Source organism: Thamnophis elegans, chromosome 1 (genome assembly GCF_009769535.1).
Source record: "Thamnophis elegans isolate rThaEle1 chromosome 1, rThaEle1.pri, whole genome shotgun sequence".
Classification (NCBI taxonomy): domain Eukaryota; kingdom Metazoa; phylum Chordata; class Lepidosauria; order Squamata; family Colubridae; genus Thamnophis; species Thamnophis elegans.
Window position 1 is genome coordinate 113,155,746 of NC_045541.1, and position 14,166 is coordinate 113,169,911.

The following is a 14,166-nucleotide window of genomic DNA, read 5'->3' on the forward strand; positions in this document are numbered from 1 at the left end:
GTGGTGCAGTGGTTAGAATGCAGTATTGCAAGCAAACTCTGCCCATAGCCTGGAGTTCAATACTGACGGGGCTCAAGGTTGACTTGGCTTTCCATCCTTCTAAGGTTGGTAAAATGAAGACTCATATTGTTGGGGGCAATATGTTGGCATTGTAAACTACACAGAGAGTGCTGTAAAGCATTATTGGGTAGTATACAAGCCTAAATGCTACTGCAATGCTATTGCTATTTTGGTCTATGATTGTACCTTCTTTAATCAATTAAACACACCTATATTATGATCATTGGGGACTTTTCAGATCATAGGTCGGTATCTTAAATAACTTTTCACCAACATTTGTGTTGCAAAGTTCCTAATCCTAGTTTCACAATTTTATTAAGCCTCACAGTTTTGCAAAATCCCTGTCAAGACGAGTGACAAATATTGTCACCATTAACAGTTTGTTATACAGAGAACAAAGATAACATAAAAATGTGCCAGTGTTATAGAGAGGGCATAATTTACACTATAATATTATCTATTGATTTGTCTCCTGGAATCTCTCTTGGAAGTTAGTTTATTATCTATCAAATTTATATTTCCAAATCTATATTGATTGATAAATTTAGTCACAAGACACTGTATAAAAAATACCAATAAAACAATTCTGTGTAGTGTCTTATTTCAACTGTTTTTAAATAAGGCATATTAAAAATTAGACTCATTTTTAAGTATGTTGGATAATTAGCACTGCATTTAGGCTATAAAACTCATTTGGGCTCCAACCCTATTTAACTTGGATGTCAAAAAATAACACCCCAGACAAAATTTAATTAGCACTTGATTCCAAGAATGTCATTTGTCTTCTTTGCAAAGGCTGCATGTGTTATTCCTCTATAAAATGAGAATAGAGCCCCCCCCCGATTGTTATTTACAAAACAACTACAAGCTGCTCCAATTAAAACAAGCAGTTTTAGATGTAGCAAGCAGCGGCCTGAACCAGTCTGAGATTAGAGCTGAACAGTCACACTTGGTTAGTATTTGGATGGAAAAAGTCCAGCAAAGAACCAGAGCTATGCTGGGAAATTGGGGGGGGGGGGGTCAGATCTTGGGGAAAAACAATAATAAACCACTTGCATATTGTTGCCAAGAACAATATGCAACATAATCATATCCATGAAGTCTCCAAGCAAGTGCTTCTTAAAACTTGGCAATCTTTTCCTACTTTCCCAACAACAATCCTAAAGTCGCGCCCAGCCAGCTTTCATGCCTAAGGCAGCACTAGAAGTCACAGTCTTCCAGCTTCTAGCTTGGTGCCTTATGTCCGCAACATCTTCAAGGTTGAGAAACATGCTCTCTTTCAAGTCTGCATAGACCGAATATTGTTTAGATCAAAGATATTCTATCCAAGGCTTTTTTTAAAAATTGCTATTGTATTTATTTAGGTTTCCACTCTTTTTCTTAATAAAATGTACCCTAAATACATTTCTTCATTACCAAAATATTTTTCAATACTATCAAATGCCTAGTCCATATCAAAGTAATACAAAATGAGAAAAAGGCTAAATGATAATCTTTTTGATGATAGTTCTCTGGTTTTTTGTTGTATAAAGTATATCTGTGCTTGTTACTTTTTTCCCAGGAAAAAAGCCTGAAGAGTTGAACCAAGCAGTGATGGCAAAATATTAACTTCAAAATCTTTTTGTTGGATTAAAAACAATTAAGCAGCCTTGGATAATACCTTTCAAATTGTTCTTAAAGATCTTTTTTGTTAGTTGCAAAGGCGTGTCCGACCCATCGTGACCCCATGGACAACCCCATGGACAGCAACTCCAGGCCTTCCTGTCCTCTACCATCCTCTGGAGTCCATTTAAGCTCACGCCTACTGTTTCAGTGACTCCATCCAGCCACCTCATTCTCTTCCGTCCCTTTCTTCTTTTGCCCTCAATCGTTCCCAGCATTAGGCTCTTCTCCAGTGCGTCCTTCCTTCTCATTAGATGGCCAAAGTATTTGAGTTTCAACCTCAGGATCTGACCTTCTAAAAAGCAGTTAGGGTCGATCTCTAGGACTGACCAGTTTGATCGTCTTGCAGTCCAAGGGACTCGCAGGAGTCTTCTTCAGCACCATAGTTCAAAGGCCTTAATTATTTGGTGCTTACCATTTCTTATGGTCTTAAAGAACTTACTGATCTTCTAATAAAAATATATAACATGTCCTTAACTTCATCAAGTGAACCAGAAGTCTATAAAGTAGCTAGTATAGTGCCAGTTTTTAAAATGGGGTCTAAAAAGATTATACTTTACAGTCTATTCTGCATGAATTAATAAAAATTACAATTAAAGAAAAAAAAAGATCAATGTATATACAGGTAGTCCTCAATGTAGGACTACAATTGAGCCCAGAGTTACAGTCATAAGTCATGCCAGTTGTTAAGCAGGTCACTATGTTGTGGTCACACAACAGTAACAACAATCCACTTCCATAATATTCCAATCCCTCTTGATTTACAAAGCCAAGCACTGCAAGAATATATCTCCCAGGACATGACGGCTCAAATAAGTAGACTTATTATAGTAAAACTATGAAGTCATTGTGAATAAATTTCAGGTAAGGCCGTGTATCAAATGTAAGCTCAAGTAGTAACTCAATATTCAGATTTCCCACCCCTCTCTCTTCTGACCATTCTAAGTAAAAGGCTAGAAGTGAAACTTTTTTGGAATGGAAGAAACAGTTTGCACCTCTTCCTTACTTTATAACTGTCCTTGTCCAGTTTCAGATTGTTAATTTGTGTGTGAAAACTATCAAAAAAGTACTAGAGCCTAAAATAATTTGTACAATACCATTTCCACAAAAATAAGACCTCCCCGACTAATAAACCCAATCTGGCTTTTGAGCACATGTGCCCTCCCCAAAAATAAGCCCTCCCTGAAAATATTGCAACACAGCAGCAGCCATGAGATGACAATGCTCACCGCCTCTTGCACCTCAAACATAATAAAATCTGTCCGAAAATAAGGCTAAGCGTTTATTTCAGGGGTCAAAAGAAAATAAGACCCTGTCTTAATTTTGGGGAAACATGTTATGCAGCTGACCTCAGGAATTTATTACACAAAAATGTAGTGATGGCAATCAACTTGAAGAGCTTTAAAACAGGTTACCTAAATTCACAGGATTAGTAAATCAATTATTACTAGCATTTGGGTTAGATCACATGTAGTGCATAGATGCAGGACTCGTTTAGTTAAAGAAACCAGTTATTTTAAGACCAAATAAATATTCTGGATGAAGGCTTATATTCCTCAAATGCCTCTATAAGAAACTTAGCCACAGTTCTATTATCTGTGGACACAGTCAAATATCAGCACAGGAAATGTTTTATGACATTTTGTATTATTTCATAAACTGTTTTATGAAATTTGCCAAACTTTAATTTCACAGGAGTCATGGGTTCTAGATTTTGGATGCATTCTGTCAGTTAGCCCATTTGAGGCACCTTGGTCTAAAAGGTTTTGCCCTGTGGTGCACTGTTTCTCATTCAAGGTAATGAGAGCTTTGGTAACATGTAGATTATGAATGAAATAAGAATTGTAAAAGGGAGAGGGATGAGCCACATCGTGATGTTACAACGTGCGGTCTTGATACTCCGAGACTGCCGTTGACACTTTTGCCTCTGGAAGGTCCATTGAGACCTAAACTGTCCCGTAGAGATGGTGATCAAGAAGACAAAGCCTTGCTGGTCTCAGGGATATCGCAAAATCTCTGATAGACCCAAGGGAAGTGCTTCAAACTGGCAGTAAACAGGCAGCCCCTAGGCTGAAATCGGGACACTCCGGAAGGAAGGGAGTGAAAAGAGAAAGTGAGTCCATCTGGTGAGGTATTTTTTCTATTTTGCTAAAGACTGCCCAAAGAATTTTTTCTTTAAAGCCAAATTAGATCCTTGAACAAAAGCACTGAGAGGCAAAAATAATCCTAATGGGATCACTGTGGGAAGTTTTTTTCTTTGTAACTATTTTTTGTGGATTGAAATGCTCGTAATGTTCTTCATCTCTCCTCTTAAAGTGAACGGATTGATTTTTTCTTCTGCTTCTTGTTGCTTTATTTTTTGACTTCTGGATTAAAACCTTTTTTATTTTAACAATTTTTCCTATTACTTGTTATTAAACCACACTAAAAGAAATCTAAAGAACTTTGTTCCCTGTAGAAGGTGAAAATTAACTGCCACTCGGAGGTCAGAAGCTGGGTTTTTTTTTGAAACAACGTATCTTTCTTCTTTTCTTATTTGACTTTACTAACTTTGCAGCTGAAGGGTTTGCAACTTGTTTACAGAAACTGATAAAGAACCAAGGGCACAAACTGTTTTCACAGGTGTCTCTGAAAACTATTTTGGTGGAGAAAGAAAGAAAGAAAGAAAGAAAGAAAGAAAGAAAGAAAGAAAGAAAGAGGGGAATAGAACTCTTCCCCTTTGAAGAGCATAAAAGAATTTGTGTTCAAGTCAATTTAAAATAAAAAATAAAAAATAAGAGAGGCCTGGAAGGCTAGAGTGGAAATCACAATTAGTTTTTTTTCTTTTTCTTTTTCTGTTTTGGAAACATGGATCAAAACTTAGATGAGGAAACCTTAAAATTCCAAAATACCTTGGCTGGAATTCAAAATCTATTGGAAAGATATGGGAGAATTGAGAAGAAGTTGGACTAGTCTTCCTCACAGCAAAAGATGATGGGGTTGGAGCCCCAAAAATTAAAGGGGAGAATGAAGATATAGAAGATAAAGATAAGACAATAGATGAATTTATTAAGGGAGCAAATGTGGGTGAAAGTGGAAAGAAGGGAATATAGAAAAGGGAATTGGAACTCTACACCAGATTCCAGGATACAGAAGAAAAAAAATGGTAATGATGATAGACTTAAGAAGAGAAATTTTTTCAGAAGCAAGATTGACAACCAAAGACAAGTTAATGTTAGTAGCAACTGGTGAGCAACAAGATTATCTGAGAGACCCTTCAAGCAACAAAGTGCGGAGAGAAGCCTATAAAAACCTTATAAAGGAGATAAAAAGAAGTCTGACTCCACAAGTGGCAAGAGAGATAAGACTGTTTTGTTATTGGAAAGATACAGGTTGACAATGAAAGTTGATAATAAAAAATAGTTGATTTTGGTGATTAATAAGTAGGAAATTTGTAACTCTTAGATTGTTTTAGATTGTTATTAAATGTTTACTCACTAACAATTAATTAACCATAAATAATAATAACAAATGATAATGGATACAGCGGAATGATATATACATGTATTGGCAATTTAGTAAAAGAAATTTGGATATAAATTGTAAATTGTGACGTGGGAAAAAGACCTATAAATTTTATTAACAAATTTTCATTAGATCTTGTTATAATGGTGTAAGGGTTTTTTTTTGGAGGGGAGGGGCTCTGATGAGATGGGGCATAAATAGTAAATGATTTTTAGCCAACTATAATAACAACAAGGAAATGTTAATGGACATTGTTTAACAATATATACATGCTATGGTATTGGTAAAAGTAACTTGGATATAAATCCTAAACAGTGGGTTCAAAGTGTGGAGAGAAGTCTATAAAAACCTTACAAAGGATATAAAAAGAAGACTTATACCACAATTGGCAAGAGAGATAAGATTTTTTGTTACTGGAAAGATATAGGTTGATAATGAAAGTTGTTAATAAAAATCAGTTGATTTCAGTGACTAATAAGTAGGAATTCTGTAACACTTGGATTGTTTTAGATTGTTATCAAATGTTTATTCGCTAACAATCAATTAACTATAATAACAATAAGGAAATGATAATGGATATAGCCTAATGATATATAAATATATGGTAATCTAGCAAAAGAAATTTGGATATAAATTGCAAATTGGGACTTGGGAAAAAGACCTATAAAATTTTATTAACAAATTTTTATTTAGATATTGTTATAAAGGCGTAAGATTTTTCTTTTGGGGGGGGGGGTCTGACAAGAGGAGATGGGGCGTAAATAGTAAATAATTTTTAGCCAATTATAATAATAACAAGGAAATGTTAATAGTCATTGTTTAACAATATATACATGCTATGGTATTGGCAAAAGTAACTTGGATATAAATTTTAATCAGTGAGTTGGAAAAAAAGGAGGGGAAGGCTTAGAAACTTTATTAATTGACTTTTACTTAAAAGATGCTATAAAGATGTAATGTTATAGGAGGATTTTTTGAAATAGCTAATGAATGCCATTATGTGGTTGTGTCTTTAAGTATGAATGATTTGAGGTAAAAACATGTTCAAATAAGTGTAGTCAAATGAGAATTGTGGTACATTGATAGTAAGATATACAAAGATTTTTGACTTAAAATGTATAATCTAATATGAACTATAAGTAATGACTGTGGAAGAAATGCACGAAAGTTATCTGTAATCAATCGATACAGTTTCTACAAGATGTAATGAAGGATGATTCTTTTTGTGTGTTTTTGTTCAATTAAAAAAATTCAAAAAAAATTATAAAAGTATCTTTACCCTCCTTTGTCTGATATGTATTTGCTAATGATTTTGCATTTCTTCCAAAAGTCACTAAACAAGCTTTCTGCGCTCTGGACCCTTCTAGATCATTGTTTCCAGTTTGTTGCTTTATGCAAACCATTACATTCTCATCAAAAGCATTTGCAATTAACACCAGATGAAAATCGCTCGTCCATATTACAACTGCCAGATGTGCAAAAGAATCTTAGTTCATAGGGACACTCAAAATTGCCATTTAAAATAAGCTAATGTTCTAATTACACAAGAATATTGGTGAATTGAAGTATATTGGCAATAATAATTGAACATCAGATATGATGCATAATAGATGTACACAATTATTTTATTATTAGGCTCTAAAAAGCTTCAGGGGGATATTTCATTTCAACAAATGCTTGCAAAAAGCAATGTATTCCTTCTCTCATGGATGCTTAAAAAAACGGAGCAGCAATGTTGCTTCATTTCAAGGCCTTGATTACCACGGAAGTTTCCAAATCCCTCCCCCTTATTTGTTAAAGCTCTTGTTAATTTATTTTAAAACATTTAAAGACTAAAACAAATGACTACAATAAGGAAAAGAAGGTGAGAAAAGGCATAATAAAAGCTGTGGTGACCCAGTGGTTAGAATGTAGTACTGCAGGCTACTTCTGCTGATTGCTGCCTGCCTGCAATTTGACAGTTCGAATCTCACCAGGCTCCAGGTTGACCCATCCTTCCATCCTTCCAAGGACAGTAAAATGAAGACCCAGATTATTGGGGGGTAATATGCTGACTCTGTAAACTGCTTGGAGAAGGAATAAATAAATAAATAAATAAATAAATAAATAAGTAAATTTATTTATTTATTTTCAAGAAATAAACATAATTTACAATGTCATTGATTAAATTATTGAATATCAATTATTTATCAAATAAAAACAAATTCATTATATCATGAAAAATAACCATGAATTATTTGATTTTTTTTTGAAATTTTAGCCTGTTTTATATCTACAATTATATATAAACTTATACATTGTAAGTCGCTCAGAGTCTTCTGGAACAAGGAGATGGATAACAAATTTAATAATTACTAAATCAGGACAAAACTCTAGACTTGCTATTGAGGTTACTACTATTTATCATTATCTAAAATAAATGCAGGTGATCTTATACAAAAAGAAAATGGAAGAATAACACACACACACACACACACACACACACACAAACAATGAGCAAAATCTTTGAATTGGCAACACTGGAAAAACTCTTGAGGTGTCATAAAGCATCTTGACAAGAAGGCTGATCTAAGGCTAAAGCTTATGCTAGGCCTTGACTAAGAAAAGTGTGCCTCCTCCATATGAAGCCTTCTTGGGGATCATGTATAACCCATTGCACACCTGTTCCCATGTATAAACCCATTGCACACCCCTTCCTTAGCAGGTCCCTCGTGGGCCAAAGTTGGATGATAAACATCTTAAATGTAGCTGCCATCATTCCTCACTTTGGCTGGGCTGATGGGAATTGTACACCACTATAACTAGAAGGTTCTAGGTGGGGACAGAGAAGCTGCCAGGAACCATTTGATCACAGGTGGCACTTAGAATTCAGCTTCCTTGCACATCAGGACAGGAGCGCGACAGATATTTGTAATAACTGCTTCTGGCTTAGTGATCCAGATTTTTATTTTTCTCTTCTTCCATTTCTCCTTAATCTTCATTATTGATTAGTCTGTCTAAACTAATACAATGGCTATTGTACTTTGCCTTTCTATTATTATTCTTTTCATTAAAATATCTTTAAAATCTAACCACTAAAAGGATGGCTTGTTTTACTTCTCTGTGGATTTTTCATCCTCTCAATTTATTTTTTTGGGGTAGAGCAGCTTCACTTCACTATTGCACTTATCTGCTTGTTCAGTTAATGCAAGAGATTCTTGCTCAGCACAGAAGTCACCTAAGGTTAGGGTTATTAATACAGAATCTTGCAGAGCAATGGACACTTTGTGATGCTTATGTGACTCTATTGCCTTTTAATTCCATTCCTACAGCAGCCTCTCAAGAAGGTTTTGTTCCAAAAGCTGATATCCAAATTATATAATAGTTCTCTCACCCTCGTTGCTAATCAATGGGAGGAACACAATATATAAGTGTAATACACCAGGTTTTCCTGGCATATCATTAACAGCTTCACCTGATGAATTTTTATTGGAATTGAAGCTATTAAAGCACTGGAACTTTGCCAGGAAAAAAAAATACTAGCAGTTCCTATTAAAAGAATCTGGCTCACCTCAACTCAATTCGGGATCGTGAAGACCTATTGAAAAGGGGGGGGGATGAAAAATATGGAAAAATGTGGGGAAATAGAATAAGATACCATAAGGCCAATCTAAGCATACACATTTGTACTTCAGGTCTTGCACTGCACCATTGCTAGCTTCCAAGTACTCCTTTGGCCTTTAGGGCCACCACAGCTTAACCTCATAGTGTACATGCGTTTTATTTACACATACACAGAATGCACATACCCTTTGAGTCCTGGCAACTGTCTAGACCAGGGGTCTCCAACCTTGGCGACTTTAAGACTTGTGGACTTCAACTCCAGAATTCCTCAGCCGGAGTTTAGACCTGTCCCTGCAGTTTTCATGGCAAGATTTTTAGAAGTAGTTTGCTATTGCCTTCTTGGTAGGGCTGAGCATGTGTTTCTGGTCCAAGGTCATCTGGCTTTGTGCCTTAGGCAGGACTAAAACTCACCGTCCTACAATCTCTTGCCTGGTATCTTAATCACTATGCTAAATTGGTTCAAGCTTCACACTACTTGCCGAAATTCATTCTCCATCCAATTTTCTCATAGCATTTGGAGATTCTAGGAGTCAGTGGTGCAGTGGCCTAGAGGCAGAGCTCTCACCTCACACTCTGGAGGCTTTGAGTTCAATCCTAGGTAGAGGCTGATATTTCTCTCTCTGGGCATACTGAGAATATATCTGCTGAAATTTTTTTCGCATTGGCGACAGGAAGAGCATCCAGCCAATAAACACTCAGCTCTATTTAGTTGCCCAGACTCCACTCCACAAGGTATTATGGGGTTATTAAAAGAGAATGATGATTTGAGCATTCTAGGAGAATCTGGTTATGATCAGTCCAACTTTGGTGGAATAAGGGGGACGGTGGTGGAGAAGGAAACTTAACAGCGCATTTTCCCCCTATGCATTCTCTGGATTTAGAGGCCTTTCAAAGGAGATCCAGGTTGTAGAGGTAGGAAGAAACCCCCCTCCTCTATAAAGCATGTAAAATAAAATCTGTGTGCTTGATAGTAGATGGTGTCATAGTTGTGAAACTGTTCATTGGAGGGCATGGTTGACAATTGTTCATGTAATTGTTCTACTTGTTGATTTCTTGACCAATCATAAATCATAGCAACAACCCTTGAGCTCACATAGGGCTATAAAAATGAGAGGAGGACAAGACTCTCAAGAAATCTTCTTACAGAAATTGGGTGGCTCTTGCTTGGACTTTTCCAGATGAATCCCTGTTTAGTATCAAAATAATAGACTCATGAGACAGAGCCAGATGGTCACATTAAAATACTATTCATAATTCCTTGAGCTGGCCGAAAAGGATGCCAACATAAAATTTGCTGCCTTGATTTATGAGCTATTCTATTACAGTGGCGAGGCAGAGGTCTCATGTAGTCCCCAAAATTTTATGGAAGACAAATTAAGAAAAATGACAGGTGAATTTTGTGGCTTTGCTTCATCTCCCACCAAGCATCTCTGCTTGTGAGAACCACAGATCATTCTTCCTAGCATGTAGTGGGGCAAGTATGGGCAGGTCCCGGGACCGAGGGACAGCACCTTTTACCATTTTTTAAGTTGCCTGGGCAAATGGTAGAGGGAGCAATGTATTCTGCACTTAGGATCTGTTAGCTGGGTTGCTTCTGAATATGGGTTCACTGTTTTTCTGAAGCAGCACTAAAACTGTGTTCAAAATTAGCCTGGCTGACAGGTCTCAAGCATGGAGGAAAAGTGTAGGGTGAAGTTGGAGACAATGGGTGATAAGAATTCTAGCCTCAATTGCTGTTGTGCTGTAGTGGCAACAAATTCAGCGTCAGATTTGTCTATGGAGATCCTTAGTCATCCAGGTCATGGCTGACCTGGATGACTGAGAATTTCCATAGATATTTGGCTATGCACTTTGGGATGAGCACCTTTCAAATGGAGTGTGAACAGATTTCCCAAAAATGCAGATTACAGGTGCCATATGTGCTTCACTTTGAGATGCAAACAACACAGACTCATCCCCAACAGTCTGTGCCTGTCTTCAACAGTGAAGGGACACAGAGCAGAAAACATCCTATAGCCAAGAAGGCTCCATAAACATTTGCACTACTCGGGTGACCCTGAGGACACAGCTAAGCCTTCAAGAAGCCTCAATGACTCTCTAAAAGAGTGCAAATAACTAGCTTCTTGTATGGAATATAAATCCTTCCATTCCCCATCATCCACTCAGAGCTGAAGAAGCTTCTTGGATGAGAAGTGAAACGTCTTCAAAGAAAAACCAGAAAGTCCAGTTGTCTCCTGAAAAAAAGTATCTTTGGGGCAGTACCAGACTTGTAATCTATAAATCCAGAAGGACCCTGCAGATAGTTACTAGGTTAAGCAAACCTCCCTTCACCAAGTAAACTGGAAAAAATATGGGCACATGAAATGACTTGAGAATAAAAACTATAATGCACCAGCGGTGGCAAAACCAGTGGTGGCTGAACAGCTAGAAGAACCTGGCTGCTTTCTTAAGTTTAAATCAATGTATGGTACAGGACAGGAGCAAAGTGCTAATCAAGAAAGCACTAACCACTGCTGTATGTCTAATGCTCTTTCAAAAGAAAGCTAAACCTAGGTTTATGAGAAACTCACAAACGTCCTGGTAGGTGTTTTGAAAAGTGTCAGTCAGGCACTATGATGGCCAATGCCACTAAGAAAGTCAGCTGTCTGGTTTTCCTAAGCCTAAACCAGAAACATCATGGAAGGCAATTCCCAGCAACTAGAGACGGAGTGGATCTAACCTACTAAAGCATTCAATAATATGCACCAAAGACAAATTCCTTGTGTGTCCAATCACACTTGGTCAATAGAGAATTCTCTAATACAAAGCCTATCCCTGGCCATATCAGCAAAACATCTGTGATGAAGTATGCTCAGTCACATTTATGGCCACAGTTGTGTTGGGGAAAGCGGTAAAACCTACTTCAAAATCACAATAGTTTTGTTGCTTCAACTGTGAGCTGGGGATAAAGAGGAAAGCAGTTGTGTTTATGTGCACACATAAACAGTTACCGTATATACTCGAGTATAGGCCGAGTTTTTCAGCCCACTTTTTGGGCTGAAAAAAGCTGCCTCGGCTTATACTCGAGTCAGTGAAAAATTTGCCCAAATGGAGGAGAAAAAGGGGCGCCCCTTTTTCTCCTCCATTTCGGGACCCAGTGGAAGTTCTCTGCGCGAGGTGAAATGGCCGGCAGCAGCCTCACTCTCCTGCCGTGGCTTCCGTTTCAGTCGCGCAGAGAACTTCCACTCGCTTCCCGGGCTTGTGTTCTGATGAGGGGGAAAGAGAGGACTTTCCTTACGCCCGCATCAGAGCTGGACGTAAGGACTTTACCCCATTGATGAGGCGGGCGGCGCGGATTGTAGCAAGGACGGCCGCCGATTGCAGCCTGGCTGCGCTGGCGGGGACGGGCGGGGCGGGGTGGGATGAGACTCCCCACTCGCCAAGATGGTAGGACTCCAAGTCCCATCCCCTCCACCCGTCCCCACCAGCGCAGCCCCTGCCGCATCAGCCGGAATCTAATTTCCCCCTCATCAGAGCTCGGCGCGGATTGTAGCAAGGACGGCCGCCAATCGCAGCCCGATTGCGCCAGGGGGTTCCGCTGGTTGAAAGAAAGTCCTTCTTTGCACCAAGCGCTTTTCCCTCCCAACTAATTATAACTAATTATATTAATTAGATAGATCAGTGTTTCTCCACCTTGAAGACTTGAAAATATGTGGACTTCAACTCCCAGAATTCTGGGAGTTGAAGTCCACACACTTTCAAGTCTCCAAGGTGGAGAAACACTGAGATAGATGATCCACTGTGTTTATTTTTGGAAAAAAGCGCCTCCTGCTCTGGACTGCCGGGAACGCGATCGCGTCTCTCTCTCTCTCTCTCTCTTCCCCCCACCCCCGGCTGTTCCCACCCGGGAATGTTCTGGCGGGCTAGGCGGAGGGTGCGTGTGCGTGCATGTGTGTCAAGGGTGGGGAGGCTAAGAGGGCGAGGTGAGATCCTGGCGGGGACCGCATTTCACCCGCCGAGCTTCCTTTTCCCCCGTCTTTTCCTCCGCTCGCCGACTTCCTTTCTCCCGTGGCTGACAGGTGGGTGGGTTTCCCTCCTCCTCCTCCCTGCTGGACGTGGATCTGCGGCGTGGGTGGCCGTCCTTGTTGCCCGCCGGCAGCAGGTCGCGGCAAAGAGAGGGAGAGGGAGAGAGAGAGAAATGCCGCCGCTCCCCGGCTCGCCTCTTTTTCCCGGGATCGCCGTGATGCTTTGAGTTTTCCTTCTGCGGAGGTGGGGTGGAAAGAAGAAGAAGTGGGGCCCTTCCCCGCTTCTTCTCGGACTACCTAAGCGTTGGGTGCGCTGTCCCCATCTGGGAAAGTAGTGCTGACTCATCAGGTGTCTGGGAATGGGTGGGGCTGAGGAGCGGCTGGGGGTGGGGGGTGTTTCACAGAGCGGCTGGGGGTGGGGGGTGTTTTACAAAGGGATGAGGTGGACTGAATTACCCCCTTGTATCTGCTGCCTTGTTTAGTGATTGTTTTGTTTGCAGCTATAATGATGGTGAAAAAGACCTGTAAAGCAAAGGAAAACTGAATAGGATCCTCAGCCCAGTCACAGTTTCATTTAACAACCATTTAATGACCAAGATACTAGTCCCAGTTATGTTCACTAAATAAGGATTATCTGTAAACTGTTCTTTTGGTATCCACGTATGCAAAAGACTGATAGCTGTAGGAGATGACCAAGCTGAGCCCAAGGGAAGGGTCAAACACATCAATGGCCAACGTAATTGTTTCAGGGTTCATTTTATTTACACCAAATATAATTCATTTAAGAAATTGGACAGCACATCCTTTATTAGTTTCAAATTCTTTCTTTAAAGATATCCATGGTGGAATGTGACATGCTGAAAGCAACAGTGGCAATGGGATGCTTTTGTGGCCCTTTGGGATAACCAAGAAATAAGTGTGTGTGTGTGTGTGTGTGTGTGTGTGTGTGTGTGTGTGTGTGTGTGTGTGTGTGTCAGAGAAGAATTTTTAACACAGGTATGTTGTACATGCATACATTTGGACAAACTTTGCAGAAATCTCCTCTTTTTTAAGTTTTATTTGGCATCATTCAATAGAGCAAAGTCTGAAAATGAAGCTGCATGCTACTGTAGGAGTCCAACAGTTTAGCAAATAAAAAGAGAACTTAGTGTTCCAGGGAGATGAATTTAAACTGCATGGAGATGAGGTGAGTGAAGTATTTCATTGAATACACCGGTATTGTGTGATAATAATTTGTTATCCAGAGCAAATTTTTACAATGGCTACTGTATATTTAATGGGCACAGGCAGGCTGTATATGTTATTCAATGGGCAATGGCAGGCTGTAATTAAT